Here is a 16,905-nt window from a genome sequence, read left to right as displayed (position 1 = left end):
CGGCCCAGAGGGATGGTATGGGGAGGGAGGAGGGAGGAGGGTTCGGGATGGGGAACACATGTATACCTGTGGCGGATTCATTTTGATATTTGGCAAAACTAATACAATTATGTAAAGTTTAAAAATAAAATAAAATTAGAGAGAGAAAAAAAAATAAATTAAAAAAAAAAAAAAAGATAAGTCCTTAAGTCAAAGAAGCAAAAAAAAAAAAAATGCAAATGTGTCCAGGCAATGTGGTGAATGAATGAAGAAAATGTGATATAGCCATACACTATAATATTATTTGGTAATAAACAGGAATGAAGTATCAATATATGCTGCCCCTGGATTAAACTCAAAGACATTATGTCAAATGAAAGCCAGACAGAAAGAAGGCCACATGTTGTGTCATTGCATTTATATGAAATGTACAGAAATGCCAAATCTATAAAGGGAAAAAAGTAGATTAGTAGCTGCATTGGGCTGGGGATGGGAGCAGAAAATCTTGGCAATCAGACATGAGGCATCTTTTGAGGGTGATAGATATGTTCAAAAATTAGACTGCAGTGATAGTTGCCCAGCTTTGTAAATGTATTAAGAATCTTTAAATTATACAGCATTAACATGGTGAATTTTATGGTATTTAAATTATATCTTAATAAAAGTGTTTCTTCTACCAAATTATTTTACCAAAGGTCATCATTCTTTGCTGCATTTTCTTGCATTTACTAACTAAGTGCATTGCTGTAATCATCAAATTCCATGTACAATAGTACAGAGCAACTCAGACTATTATACAACTCATGCTTTAGAGACTGGTTCTTCCTAACCACTCCTTACCCCATGTTATTTAGACCTGGGATGTTCATCTCTATTCTAAAATTCTGATCTTCTCATGGTCAGTTCAGCGTCACATGGCAACTAATACACAGCATTTACCTGTTCCTTGAGTTGAGTTTCAAGTTTCTTGAACTTCAGTTTCATCTGAGACCTTGAGGCATAAAATGACAATTAATGGAATAGGGGTGATTAAGCATAGCTAACATGAAGGATTAGCCTGGATAATCACATCCTGATATATAGATAATTGGCTTTAAAAAGGATGTCAAGAGAACATAATTAAATGTGTATTTTGACTTTGAAGCACATGTGATAATTTAATAGCTTGTTTTTATCTCTTTTCACTTTCCAAGAGGAACTGAATCATCAGAATTAATAGTATCTGTATCCTAGAACTTTTACAAGGTTCAAGTGAGATTATCTATAAATACCCACCAAGCAGTCAGCCTGTCACGTAAGTAGTTTTTAAATTTTAAGAATCATCATTGCTGCTGCTACCTTTGTCCGAATTTAATATTAAATATGGTTAATATCTTTGGTTTACAGAAGAGAAAACTTATAGCTTCTAGAAGGTGAGTGACTTTTTAAATTTCCATATTAAATGATTTGCCTGTAGAATCTCTTTTTATTTCTTTACCTCTATTGACTGTTTTAAATAACAAAATAGCTCCCATTCTCTATCTCAAATGGAGCTAGCTAAAGATATGTAATGAAAATTAGCAGTTGCCTTCCCACCCACACCAACCTTCTGTGCCTCACATTTCTTAAAGTAAGAAATATTAACAATGTGGTATATTTCCTGATTGTTCTCTTAAAATATATATATGCATGTATGTATTTAAATATACCCAGAAAAGAAAGATTTTTTTTATTCTTTTTTTTTTTTTTTTTGTAAATTCAGGATGACTATATGTTACTTTCCAAAATTGGAAGCTGATTATGTGATTAACTTTAGTAAAATTCATAAATAAATTCTAAATAGCATTTATTTAGAATTTAACTATTTTGTTTTTAGAGATGGAACCTGAACATTCTAAGCTCCTTCAGTGATCATTTTTTTCTCATATTTGATTTTTTTACTCACTCTGACAAATCTGTAATGTAGAATTAACAACTATACTACATTTTTATGTGTCTGTGAAGATTAAGCAAGGTAATCTACTTAAAAGCACAAAGTGTACTGCTTGTCAGTTATAGAAGAATTAAGCTGTTCCCTTTCATTTTTAACCACTTGCATTTTCTTTCTACAATGTCTTATTTAAAGGCAGCTATTTGGTCATTTTGAAATAGTAAATAATGTAAGACATAAAGTGTAATAATCTCCTATCACACCTTATATATTTCTCTAGTGCTTTTATAAGCAATACAAATTGTTTAGTGTATATCCCCTGTACTTATCTGTATGCTCAAAAGAAATCCTAATATATATATACACACCCACATATATATGCAAACACTGAAGTATTTGATAAATTTTTTAACAATGGGAAATATTGTATAAATTGATTTTTTCATGTTTCATCACACTATAAAATCTAAGTATATCACAGATGTCTATCTAAGTCAGACTGCTTTATGAATTAATATTATAAATGTTTGAAAATTATAAAATTTAAATGTTAACCCATGTGAACTGAATTTGGGTATATGTTTTAAATGAAGGATTTATGTGTGGTTTTCTGATGGATATCGACTGTACTGCAGCTACCTCTCAGATAAATTGCAATGACTAATGGCTGAGCCAGCAGCAAATTGTCTAAATTATTATGGCTTTGTAGTAGAGTAGCTATTATTCAATTTCTTTTCCTATTTGACTTATTTATTGCTTCTGTGTCATGTATTATCAATTTATTTTTGGAGATTACCATTACCTCACTTCATTAAATTTACAAAAATTAAGTTAGGCTATGTTAGGACTTTTAATTCTAAAATAACTGTAAGTTAATTCAGGAAATATTAACAATTTAACAATATTGAGCCTTTTCTTTTCATATGTGTTTATCATTTTTGAAACTTCTTTTTAAAATCTTTCTGTGAAAGAAATTTTATTCATCTTGTGTCCTTGAAAATACCTGATGTTTATCCCTTTGAATTTTAGATTGTCTTCCATTTTGTTTTTGTTTTTCCATTACCGGTGGGTTAATTTTGCTAATTGGTAAAGCTATTGGTTATTATATAATTCCTGTCTACGTACCTCCTTCCAGAGCAAACTATAAGTTCTCAACATGAATTTCTAGGTCTTCCTAAGTGAGTGATAATAGCTCTCTTCATGAATCACAATTAAAATAATCCTCCACACACATCACCCCCAAAATATGGGCCTTAGGTTCATTCTCAAACATTTCAGGTAGTACTTATTTGGAGATTATGCCTAATATGGGCCTCTTAAACATTTGATACTCTTCTGTATTTTGGGATCCAGGCTCTCACAAAACAAATTTACAGTGACTTTGGTGCAAAATCACCCAGGGTTGTTGACAGCCACCTGAAAGCCAAAGAACATCGAGATGTCAATTTAATAGTGGGACTTAATATTAGCTACTAAATAGATTCATTCCAGTTCCTTATATGTTGGTAAATTTTATTAACAATTACACAGCTTTAAGTACAAAATTAAGTTTTTAGCGACAAAACTATGTATTAACAAACGTTCAAATATATTGCTATTTTTTTTTGTTGCTTTGCTGTTAAAAATACAGGATTAAACATGTCCTCAATTATTTTTTCTATCTTAATAACCCTTAATTACAATAATTGTTCTATTTCAATGTGCCACCTGGTGGGTCAAGAGACCAATTAACTTGGTTGCTGATAGCTTTTCTAAATAGAAAATTTTAAATGTATCACATGTGGTATGGGTAATTAGTGTTTCATACAACTTAAAATAAATAACTGGAATTTGGAAATGATGTATAACATGTAATTTTAGGTAAGTAAAGTGCTAAAGTGTTGGAATTAACTTCTCTGTTGTTATATTATTTATTTTCACATTAAACATTTGATAAATAATCAATGGATTGAGTTGCAGTGGAGAATATATCCTGATACTTTTGTTTAGTTATCCAACTTAGTGGAAGCCTAACCTCAACAATTCAGGCTTTCCAGATGGCTCAGTGGTAAAAGAATCTTCCTGTCAATATAGGAGACGTAGGAAACATTGGTTCGATCCCTGTGTTGGGAAGATTTCTGGGGAAGGATGAGGCAACCCACTTGAGTATTCTTACCTGGGAAATCCTGACGGGCTACAGCTCATGAGATCTTAAGAGTCGAACATAGCAACTAAACAACAACAGCAAACCTTAGCAATTACTAACAGCATGTGAGAATTTCCTGTTATCATTTTCCTCATATATATATATATATATGTATACTCACCCATAATATATAAACATGAAGACATTTTTTACACTTTTTTATTTCACAAAAAGGGAGTCATGATTATACTTGTTTATAAAGCTGCTACTTGTTTTCCTCATTAACAAATGATTAAGGATGTACTTGTTAGTGTATTTTTATTTGGCTTATATTTACAAGTACAGCCTTTAAAAATGTGGGTAATGTATCCATTTAATGGTGAGAAGTGAGTTGCAAGTGTTGAATTTTCCCGTATCCATTTGAGCTATTGCTCCAGTGATTCTTTTAATGATTGTGGCTTTATAGTACAGTTTAATGGGTTAAATATTATTCATTGGCATTCTTCATTTGGTTTCTTATATGTATTCACAATTTTTTTTGTATATAGGCTGAAACAATACTATGTCCAATGTCTCAAAAAAAAATTACTTTCAAATTATAATTTGATTAGCTATATTTCAATACATTTTTTCCCATCCAGAATCTATTCCATTTGTGAACATACACACAAAAGGACAGTATTTACTTACAATCAAGATTTTTTTTAATGTTTAAATTTATTCATTGACAACTTTTCTTTTTTTTTCTGCTGTGGATAGAGTCTTTTACATATTATTTTTAAAAGATTTATTGCTAATAAGTAGGGAAGCCACTGTATTTACTTCCTTAAATGCTTCTCTAACCAAATCATATTACTGACCAAAATTTTTCAGTGGATTTTCTTAGTGTTTTCAGGTGATTAATATTTGTTTCGGACATTGGGATATTAAGACCAAACTACACACTACATCATTGTAATCAGAATGTTTCATTTATAGTGAAACAAGCCAAGCAGAGCTTTGATTTTAGGGCTTATGACAACAACCTAGTTCAACTTCATATCCCATAGATAACAAAGTCAATTTTTAACAACAAATAAAATGTGCTTTTTAAAAAAATATTTTGGCTCTGCTCTGTGGCTTGTGGGATGTTAGTTCCACATCTGTCATGATAGCACAGAGTCCTAACTACTGGACCACCAGGGAACTCCGTCAAATGTGATTATTAAATGTGTACTTTTAATGAAATTTAATTTTGTGATAATAAAACCATTTATGTTTGTTATTACTTTTCAGATTCCAAAAAGCTCTTTGCATATGTTACCTCACTGAATTCTCATGAAAATTCTGTGATACACAATTCACAATGTTTTTATAGCATAAGATTGTTGTGAAGATCAAGGTTGATAATCTACATATAAGCACTAAGCTCTCTGCCAGAAATGTAAGTAAGCATCAAGTGTTAATGATTATCATTATCATCATTTTTCTCATTTGCAAAAACATATTGGATAACTGATCTATGGTATCATTTTTATTGTTTCCCACAATAATTTTCTTTTTTTTTTTGCTATTGTCCATCCAACCTGTATTTCCAAAATGGAGAATCAGAATCCTGATTCAGTGATGAAAATTTTCTTTGCTTCAAATCCATATTACACTTGATTTTTTAAATGTATTTTTTAATCAGGGGAAAAGTGCTTTACAATGTTGTGTTGGTTTCTGCCCTACAACAATACAAATCAGCCATAATTATACATATATCACCTCCTTCTTGAGCCTCCCCATCCTCCCCCATCCCACCCCTCTAGGTCATCACAGAGTGCCAAGCTGGGATCCCTGTGTTATACAGCAACTTCTCACCAGCTGTATATTTTACAGATGGTAGTATATATTTGTCAATTCTACTTTCTCTATTTTTCCTACTGTCTCCTTCCTTCACTGTGTTCACAAGTCCATTCTCTATATCAGCATCTACATTTCTTCCCTGCAAGTAGGTTCATTAAAACCATTTTTATAGATTCCATACACATGCATTAATATGCTGTATTTGTTTTTCTCTTTCTGACTGACTTCATTCTGTATAACAAGCACTAGGTTCATCCACCTATCTAGAACTGACTCAAATTCAGTATTTTTTATTCCACAATAATTTTCTTAATAACATTGCAAATGATTTTTCACCATTACTAGTGATACCAGGCAATAGAATATAATAATAAAAACAGAAGTAATACCTTCTCCATTACCCTTCATTTCATACTTTTTTAATCAATATTAATTACCTAGTTCATTTTATTCAACAGTTGCCACATTTAGAAATATATATATTATATTCCCAAATTGCATGTATGCAGGCAAGTCATGTACAGAATCAAATAGTGTAATGATACCAACATTTATGTTTCTCTGTCTTGTCAAAGCCCGTGCATAAAGTTTGGCCTTGGTAGCTTCTGAAAACACAAGATCATGTGTGCTTTACTCACTGACGTCAACTCTTGTCCATTAGCTGGAGTAATTTTCCAAGAGAGTGTTTGACCATGGCTACATCCTGATCCTGTGACTCGCTGGAGACCTTGAAACAAAATAGCATTTTACCAAGAAGAATTAATCTTACATAATCCATCTTTTTCATTAAATAACTCACCATGAACTTCCACCTAAGTGAAAGTAATTAACACCTTTTTTAATTTCTAAATTTTTCCAACTCTGAATTTTAATGCCCACAGACTTAGTCTATGTTATAAATTAAAAATATTTCTGTGGATATCTACTTCTGTTAAATACCTATTTTATGCAAGAGCAATTCAACTCTTAATTCAATTTATTGATCTTTGTCAATAATTGAGCCCATAGTGCAAGGTTTTCATTTACTGTGGTGTTACAATACCTTTGAGGACCTAGTGTTTCAAATCCCTGCAATACCCTCTTTGTTTAAGGATTTCATGAAATATTCCACACATCAATTTTAGATACTAATCTTAACATTGGCTTTCCATATTTATAAAAGTGTCACTTTGGGCTTTTGTTGAGAGTTTAGTTAAGTTATTCCACGATATTACTGATTTAGCATCCATTTTGTTCAACCAAATGGCCTGAGGGGGCCTTACATAGACCCTAGTCCCTCATGCAAGTACATGCCCTACATAGTCGTTAGTAAAGTCGTAAGTAAATATAAGTTCCTGATCCAACTTCCCTAAGAGTCCTTGTGATCAGCAGTCTCCCCTCTTATGTGCCGATTAGACAAGACACTTGGGGCTTATCAAAACTCTACTCTTCTGACTTGAACTGATCAATCTAGCCATAACTTGGAAACCGCAAAGCATTCCACCCATGGACCCTAATAAAGGCATGTGCCCCAGGTCCTGTCTCTCCCTCTGCCTTGACCTCCACATGTGACCCCTCGAGGAGTGCCAGGTAATTCATCCAGGACCTGTGAGTAAGAAACTGATCAATTTCAATTTCTGTTGTGATATGACAGTTTGTACTCCACCTAACAAGTATTTAATTTGACAAATTCATGACAGCCTTTTATTCTGGGATGACTTAAAGGAAATCCAAGATCTTTCTGAGACACAGTTTTCTCCTTTCTAATATGCGAAATTGGACATTTTAATTTGTAAATATGTATATCTAAGTGTGTGTGTGTTGTGTACTTTTAAAGGGGATGTGTACACAAATTTGAGGTATGCTGTGATAATCTGATGGCTTATGTTTCTAAGTTGCTTTTAATCTTCCAAAAGAACTTCCTCATTGACACCTCATGGCAATCCTGTGATGTAGAATTAATAATATTTTCTAAATCATAGGATTGCTGTGAGGATCATGTGAGATTATCCATCGATTAATACTAACACAAATGATCATTATTCTAATTATTTTTATTTTTATTTACTTTTATTTAACTTTATATATTGAAGTAATTTTATATTCAAAAGGGATTGTGAAAATAGTAAAAAGAATTCCTGTGTGCCCTTCATTCAGGTTCCCTTTATGGTAACATCCTATATAACCATAATACATATTATCAAAATTTAGAAATTAACATTAATAGAATACTATTAATTAGACTATAGACTGTATTCAGATGTCATTAGTTACTGCATGCACTCATTTCTCTCTCTCTGTGCAAGTTCTTTGAAATGATGTTACATATATGGATTGTTATAACAACCACTGCGATAAAGATACTGTTTCATCACCACAAAGGAACTCTATCACACACATCACTTTTTAACCCTAACCCACAACCATCCCTAAACTCTGGGAATCTGTTTTCCATCTCTACATTTTTTTCATTTAGATAATATTATGTAAATAAAATCATAATGTGTAACATTTTGAGGTTCTATTTTTTTACCTATGTAATAATTTAAACTCCATCTAACTTGTGTACCATAGTTGATTCATTTGTATTGCTGAGTAGCACTCCAACATTTATATGTGCCACTGTTTGTTTAACCATTCACTAATTGAAGGACATTTGTGTTATTTCCACTTTTTGATTATTATAAGTAGAACAGCTATGAACATTAATGTACAACTCTTTTTGTAGACAAATTTTTATTTTTGTGGGATAAATACTGAAGAAGATGATTGAAGAATTATGTGTATATTTAGTTTTTAAATTATCTACTAAACTATTTTCCAGAGCAGGAGTACCATTTTGCATTCCCCTCAGCAATATATCAGAGATCCAGTTTCTCTGCAGCCTTGCCAACATTTGATATCATCACTGTTTTTTAGTTGAGCTATTCTAATAGTATGTAATATCTTATTGCAGTCTTAATTTGCATTTCCCTCCTGGCTGACAATGTTGAATATCTTTCTGTGTTTTTCATTTGGCCAGCAAAGTGGCATGCAGGATCTCAGTTTCTGGCCAGGGATCCAACCCAGGCCCCCTGCAGTGGAAGCCCAGAGTCTTAACCATAGGATCACCGCCAGAGAATTACTAATACACAATATTTCAGTTGTGCAGGATGAATAAATTCTGAAGATCTAATGTACAGCATGGTGACTATTTAATACTATATTGTAAATTTGAAATTTGCTGAGAGTAAATCTTAATTGTTCTCACAGAAAAAAATGGTAATTATGTGAGGCAACATGTTAATTAACTTGATTGTGGTAGTCATTTCATAGTATATACATATAGCATCACTTTGTACACATTAAATATATATAATTTTTATTTATAATTAAATCTCAATGATGCTAGAAAAAAGTAATATTCCTAAGGTATTTATCAAACATGTCTTTTTCTCTTATTTACTTTCAAAATATCTAGTTATTATTGCTAGAGACACAGAAGAAATCTAGGTTCAGAGAAACTGATGTTCCTTATTACCTCTTCTGATTGCAATTTGCACCCCAGTGTTCTTGTCTTGTGGCAATCATCCTTATACTATACCCTCCCACAACCTACTCAATCCTAAAAAAAAAAAAAAAAAAAGGTGTTGCTGAGACCATCTGGACAGGATATATGACTGAACCCTGTTAAGGCTTCTATATAAACTTTTTAAGATTCAGGCAAGCAGGGACACATACAACAGAGACAAGCCTTGTAGGTAAGTTCCCTCACTTAGTAAACTTGCCACCGACATTCTGATCCATGGGTCGGGAAGATCCCCTGGAGGAGGGCATGGCAACCCACTCCAGTATTCTTGCCTGGAGAATCCCATGGAAAGAGAAGTCTGGCAGGCTACAGTCCATGGAGTTGTGAAGAGTCAGATAAGACTGAGCATGCACATGCACACGCTGGCTAATAAAGATAACTTTCTTTCTTGTCCACTGGATTCATATGTTGACATTGCTAAATTGACTACTTAGGTAAATAGTTAAGCCTAGTAATTCTGAAAACTCCTTGAAGAGCCCTGTGGTACTTTGAATGATTTTGGAGTTGTATGAGAGAGAAATAATCACTGACTATGTTCTTTGGGCCACATATCATGTGTGGAGTAGCTGCCACTTTGAAATGATTTGAATTTTTAAGTGATTTTATTTGAGATTTTAAAGGTAATTTAACCATGAGTTCCTTATTCAAAACCAATCTTAATGCATAGTGTTGTCAAAATTATATTCTTGCCTTTTGTTCATATATGTATGCAGTTCTACTTGGTTGAAATTATCTTGGTATAATAATAAAATTTTCTGAATCCATTTAATAACTATGTATAAGAAATAACTGTATTTCTCCTGTCAGCAAAATGTTAGTCTTATTTTTTTTTCTTCCCAGTGACCTAGATACACCCAAAGCCTGTGAGAGTTACTCTGAATTTATTTTGTGAAAATCAATATCAGTTTTCCCTTGCCTACTTCTATAGGGAATTTTTTCTCTTTGCCTTCCATCTATACACAGTAGAAACTTCAGTTAGAGGTAAATAATATGACAAGCTTTCCAGATTCATCTCCTAGAAAAGAAAGGAATTTTTCATATTGGTTCATTAAGTTGAGATATTCTATCCTGAGCAAAATCCCAAGCTATCAGTCGGTAGCTGATGTTCAAAATATGTAAAAATAGATTTAAATCATATAGTATGATATTTGTTTAAAACACCTTTTTCTCAGTAACTAATCACTGAATCATAATTTGGGTTCGCTAACATACCTAATGATACTTAGTTCCAAAAGATGAGCATAATAATTCCTTGCATTTGTTTAGCACTTTGTAAATTCTAAAGATTCTCAAATCTGACAGCACAACTGGTCCTCATAACCACCCTTTGGGGTACTACAGTGAGTGTACCTGACATTGTATTGGGACATGCAATGTTCATTCCTTAACCCTTTCTCTTTTATATTCTTCTGCAGGGGTTGGCAAAATGAATTATTGGTTTTCCAGTCTCCCCTGCAACCAAGGCTGACTTTGTGCCATGTGTGTGTGTGCTTGCTCAGTTGCTAGGTTGTATCTGACTTTTTTGCAACCCCATGGACAGTAGCCCATCAGTCCGTGGGATTGCCCAGGCAAGAATACTGGAGTGGGTAGCCATCCTCTTCTCCAGGGGATCTTCCTGACTCAGGGATCCAACCTGCATGTCCTGCATTGTAGGCAGATTCTTTACCACAGAGCTACAAGTTCGGGAAGCTCTGACTTTGTGGCATAGTTCATGATAAAAAGATGAAAGAAAGAAAAACTTAAGTAGTACTCTGAGAAATAATTTTGATTACTAATGAAAGAAGGACAGATGTCATGGGTGTAGCCTCCTTCCTTTACCCTCCCTGCTCATATCACACACATGTGATGCCTGTGTGTACATGGTGATGTTGGGGAGGAGGAAATTTTCCTCTACCCTTCTGGGTTCTTCTGGCTGATCTAAGATTAACAGGAGAAAATCAAACAAATTTTAGTAACATGTATATATAGGAGGGTGCTTCCAGGTGGCGCTAGTGGTAAAGAACCTGCCTGCCAATGCAGGAGACAGAAGAGAAGGGAGTTCAATTCCTGGGTTGGGAAGATCCCCTAGAGGAGGGCATGGAAACCCACTCCAGTATCCTTGCCTGGAGAATCCCATGGACAGAGGAGCCTGGTAGGCCACAGTCCATGGGGCCACAAAGAGTCGGACATGACTGAAGTGACCTAGCAGGCATGAAGGCATACATGGGAGACCCAGGAACACTGAGTAACTCACCAAAATGGCTGAAATGTGAACGTGAAGTCGCTCAGTTGTGTCTGACTCTTTTTGACCCCATGGACTGTAGCCTTCCAGGTTCCTCCATCCATGGGATTTTCCGTCACCTAAATACCATCTTCAGCTAAAGACTAAAGAGAATGTTGTGATTTGGCACTTCAGAGGGGAGAAAGGTAATTGACATGGAGATGGAAAAGAAGTGTTTGATAAATAAATGTTTGCTGGGCCAGGCATGTAACCAGGAAGGGTTAATTTTGAATTTACATCCTGACCCCGTCCACCTGTGAAAGACTGTGACATTCTTGAATCCTTTGTGTGGAAAATGGCGCAGTTCCTGGTGCATCTCTTCTGCTGCTTACCTGCGCAGCCCAGAAATTCACATTTCGGAGGCTGGAATCACAGAGAGAGATGACATTTTTGTTGACTTGACAGGAGATATTCCATTTCACACCACCCATGAAATGACTAAAAGGAAGTGAAACTAACACATCCCCTTATCTGCAGTTTGTCATTCTGGGAGATATTTGCAGGAATTAAGTGGTCTTTTTTCTTTGTTTCCTCACTCCAACCATCTCTGATATGTAAAAGAATCTGACATACAGGCCCTGACAAGATGGTTACTTTGGCATGCTAGCCTGCCATCTTCTCGGTCAGCTGGCTCCCCAATTAAAGTCCCTTGCTTGCCTCAACACCTCATCTCTTGGATTCATTGGCCTGTCGTGTGGTGAGCAGAGCCAGTGAAACACAAAAAGGGATTTTAACAAACGGACATAACTAGGTCTGTCCCTGTCTACACACCTAGGCAGTTAGGTGTAAAGTTCTTCTTGAGTCTTAATTTAGGACTTGATTGTTTTCAGCTGGAAATAAAGCACAGGCCAAGAGACATTTGGGTGATGCAAGTTTCACTCCCCTATAGTAATGATAGTGAAACACAAAAAAAGAGTAATTCATTTTGAGCACCTGAAAAAATGACTGCAACTGCTGATTTTTGGATTTTTCTTATTGTGAGAGAGAGGATAACTCTTATTTGAACATTGTTATTCAAGTGTTCCATTATTTGCTAATACATTTATAGCTAATGGACTTGACTCATCACCAATTAATAGATGAGGACAATAAAATTTAAATCGGTTAAATGACATGTCCATTAACATAACAAGAGCAGGGGAATGCTTCTTTAGCTTTCTGTGGATTTTAATATGCTAATACACTTAAAATATTTAAAATGGAATCTTAAGCTAACAAAATGAAAACTGTTATGCTTTTAAAAATAGAGAAAATCTGGAAAAAAGATCTGTTACTCCTAGACTAGAGCACATTACCTTTCTCTGGAGCTTGCTCTGAGCACTCATATTTTCTATCCTCATTAAAAAAACATGGGGATGATAATCATTTCAGAAAATATGGGTATACCTCCCCATATTTAGAGTTCTTATTCTCATTATGAGAAGAAACACCACAGATTATTCCTACCTTCACCAATAATGTACCTATGGATTGTTTCCTGTTCGGGCTATTAAGAACAGTGCTATTATGGGAATTCTTTTCAGTGCCTTCGGGTGTGTGTATACATGCACTTTTGTATGGTATTCACTCAAGAATGGAATTGCTGGACTACAGAGTATATATGTTTTCAGTTTTATTAAATGAGTCTTATTTTCCAAAGTGCTTATGTTAATTGTGCACTTCCACCCATAGAGTAATTAGAATTATATCTTTTTCACCATGGGATATTATCAGGTTGTAAAAATTTACCACTTTATAGAAGGAATGGCGCTAAAGTCCATAGGGTCACAAAGAGTTGGACACAATGGAGCGACTGAACTGTATTGAAAAATTTACCAGTCTGGAATATGGGTAATGATCTCATACTGTGGGTGTTTTGTTGTTGTTTCTGTTGTTTAGTTTTTAATTCCATAATCATAAATTTAACATTGCAATCCAGTTAACTTGGAGGGAGATAAGGAAAATATGGAACCCAAAGAACTGCAGTGAGACCACAAAGATTATAGGATATTTCAAGCAGATGGGGGTGAAGGGGTGCTCTCCTGAGCTACAAAAGGAATGGTTTGGTGGCTAAGTAGAATGCAAGTCAAATTTATTAGATTTGTCCACAGTGAGCCGTGGTAATCTTGCTGATCTTGCCATTCCTGGTCCCAAAGCGCTCCATGGCTTCTACAATATTCATGCTGTCTTTCACCTTGCCAACGACCACATGCTTGCCATCCAACCACTCAGTCTTGGCAGTGTAGATGAAAAACTGGGAACTATTTTGTGTTGGGACCAGCATTTGCCATGGACAAGATGCTAGGACTCATATACTTCAGGATGAAATTCTCATCATCAAATTTCTCCCCATAGATGGACTTGCCACCAGTGCCATTGTGGCATGTGAAGCCACTACCCTGGCACATACATCCTGGAATTATTCTGTGAAAGCAGGAACCTTTATAACCATAACCTTTCTCCCCAGTGCTCAGAGTATGAAAGTTTTCTACTCTTTTTGGAACTTGGTCTGCAAACAGTTTAAAGGGGATGCAGCCTAAGGGCTTTCTGTGGATGGTGATGTCCAAAAACATGGTGGATGTGAACTAGGCTGGGCAGTGCAGGAAGCTCAGGGTGGTGGTGTCTGCAAGGTCTCTGTACTGCAGTTTTAATTTATGTTTTCCTAATTACTAATAATGTTGAGCACCATTTCAAATGATCTTTGGACTGTGGAATTCCTGTTTTTTTTTAGGGAATTGTTCAAATCTTTTGTTAATTTTTTTATAATGGTCTTTGTTGTCCATCTTTTTCTTATTGATTTGTAAGATTATATAATATGTGTATATATATACATTTGATTCTAATTATTCTCAATAGTTATGTTTTATAAAGTCACCATAAACACTGAATTAGTAAATTATGAACTATGCTCTTAGGAAAAATATAGGATTAGGTTCCTGTAAGTCTCTGATGACATTTTCACCATCTGAAATGCCATTTCTGTTGTATATGATCTTTATCAATGTCCTTTTAAAACAAGCCAGTCTCATCAGCATTGTAAATCTTCTCTTTCCATTATTCTTTTCCTGTACAAGACTTAGTGGATACCTTAAAAATTCTTCCACAACCTTCTGACCTACAGATCTGCCTCATCTACAAGTTCAATGTTTTTCACACATATGGCCTTTTGAAATGTGCAAGCCAATCAGCCAGCCTTTGTCAAGACGGGTTTAACATTTTCCTAACCCTGGGTAATGTGACTGTAAATGTTTTTGGCTTCCAGCCTCACAAGAATGCTGCCCACTCTGCTTTTATTAATTTGTTATCATCTTATAAACACACAGACTTAGTCACTTTTCCATAGCATCATCACACACTAGAGCTGTTCCTTTAGCACTTTCCTGAGCTGCCTCATGTAAAGATGGGTAAATTTCCTCTTCCTTTTTCTGGATATACCAAATTACTGACTCATTAACTTTGAACCTATGAAATAAAATGGAGTTGTTTACGTCAAGGGGTCTTAGAGCTGGGAGGCCATTACCAAAGTGGATTTTATACATGTCCCAACCATGTGGAACCATGAACTTTTGAACTGGGCCAACCACAAACCTAGGGACACCTGTACTTGTCACAGTGAGGAATTTTACAGCCCTCTGTGGTAATGAACCCACCTGCAACGCAGAAGACATAAGAGACCTGGGTTCGATCCATGGGTTGGGAAGATTCCCTGGAGTAGGGCATGAAATCCACTCCAGTATTCTTGCCTGGAGAATCCCATTGACAGAGGAGACTGGCCGGCTACAGTCCACAGAGTTGGAAAGAGTTGGATATGACTGAAGCGACTTAGCATGCATCCAACAGTCTTAGCACTTAATCATGTTAAGCCAATGCTACTGCCTGCCTCTAATTCCAATTAAAATTCCTTATAATACAAACCTCTCTTCTTTGCCTTTAAAAGATCTTTTATTTCCAAGGGAGACACTGGGTTGCAACCAGAATCTGTGTGCACCAATTGCAATTCTTAGATCTCAGATAAATGCTTTCTACTTGATTACTGCCTCATAATGTAGGTTTATTTAGGTTGAGAAACTCATGGCCAACAGCCCAAGCACTGTAATTCATGCCTGAAGAAGCTTATTAATACTCATATTTTCTCTATAAGCCAAATTATAGCTTTCTTAGGAACTCTGGACAGTACTCCAGTGCTGTGCTTAGAGGCCATTTTAAACAGTAAAAACACCAAAAACAAGCAAAAATAGGAAAAAACATGTGGTAGTAATAGACCTTGAAAGAACAATTGTTCACAGTATGAGAGCTAAAACAAAGTTGCCTTATTCGACTTCACCTGACAGTGTCTTCATTGAAAGACTCACATTCACCACTCAGTGCAGGATCACAATGACCACAAAAGACTGTATAAGTATTGATTTGGGGATCACAAATAAATTTTAGTGAGCAAAGAAATTCACAAGTACCAAATCAAATGATGAGGAGGGACTGTGTATACTGATGTATGTGTGTGTGGTAAAGTCAGGGTTAAGTTTAATTTTTTAATACTTTTTCCCTGTGTATACTCAATTGTCTCCACACCATTTAAGAAAAAAAAAAAAAAAGGACTTTTCCCTTACTCCTCTGCAGTGCTACTTTTGTCAAAAATCAAATATCTATTTATGCAAGGTTCTATGCATCAACTACAAATTAGCCACTTTCCATGGGCACTTGCCATCTACCTCTACAAGGATTAAGTCTTTTGCCACTGCAGCTGCTGCCCTTCATTCAGGGTGGAGAACAGAAATGAGATGAGGTCCTCTCTGCTGAGTGGGGGTGGGGGGGATTTGGTGTGTGTGTGTGTGTGTGTGTGTGTGTGTGTGTGTGGACTGGCAGGACAGGCCTTCAGATAGATATTTTCAGGAGCCAATTTTATTCATTCTAAGTTGCTTCAGTCGTGTCTGACACTTTGAAACTCCGTGGACTATAGCCCTCCAGGCTCCTCTGTCCATGGGATTCTCCAGGCAAGAATACTTTCTCCAGGGGGCCTTCCCAACCCAGGGATCAGACCCGTGTCTCTTATGTCTCCTGTATTGGCAGGCAGATTCTTCACAATTAATACCACTTGGAAAGCCCCCAGATTCTATGAGCCCAATTCTTGTATTTCCTCATATCTAGAAAAGTACTAAAATCCTTCATGGTGATGAAGGATTGTTTACAGTATGAGAGTCACATGTTCCATGTGACTAGCGAAGGCTTCAAGAGACTAGTAGAAACCTCGCGGAGAAATATGTGCTTGACTGCATGTATTC

The 16,905-nt window shown here is 35.4% G+C and overlaps 1 long non-coding RNA gene and 1 pseudogene across 1 annotated transcript; one reads left to right on the top strand and one right to left on the bottom strand.

Moving 5' to 3' along the window:
• The first annotated feature begins 1,352 nt into the window (after nt 1-1,352).
• Nucleotides 1,353-10,935, top strand: LOC113887626. The gene is made up of 3 exons (XR_003509773.1): nt 1,353-1,391; nt 5,289-5,436; nt 10,803-10,935. It is a non-coding gene; the product is annotated as an uncharacterized LOC113887626 (long non-coding RNA).
• Nucleotides 10,936-12,519: 1,584 nt separating this feature from the next.
• Nucleotides 12,520-15,350, bottom strand: LOC113887625 (annotated as a pseudogene).
• Nucleotides 15,351-16,905: the final 1,555 nt, after the last annotated feature.

Source organism: Bos indicus x Bos taurus, chromosome X (assembly GCF_003369695.1).
Source record: "Bos indicus x Bos taurus breed Angus x Brahman F1 hybrid chromosome X, Bos_hybrid_MaternalHap_v2.0, whole genome shotgun sequence".
NCBI lineage: Eukaryota > Metazoa > Chordata > Mammalia > Artiodactyla > Bovidae > Bos > Bos indicus x Bos taurus.
This window is presented reverse-complemented; position numbering and strand designations above follow the sequence as displayed.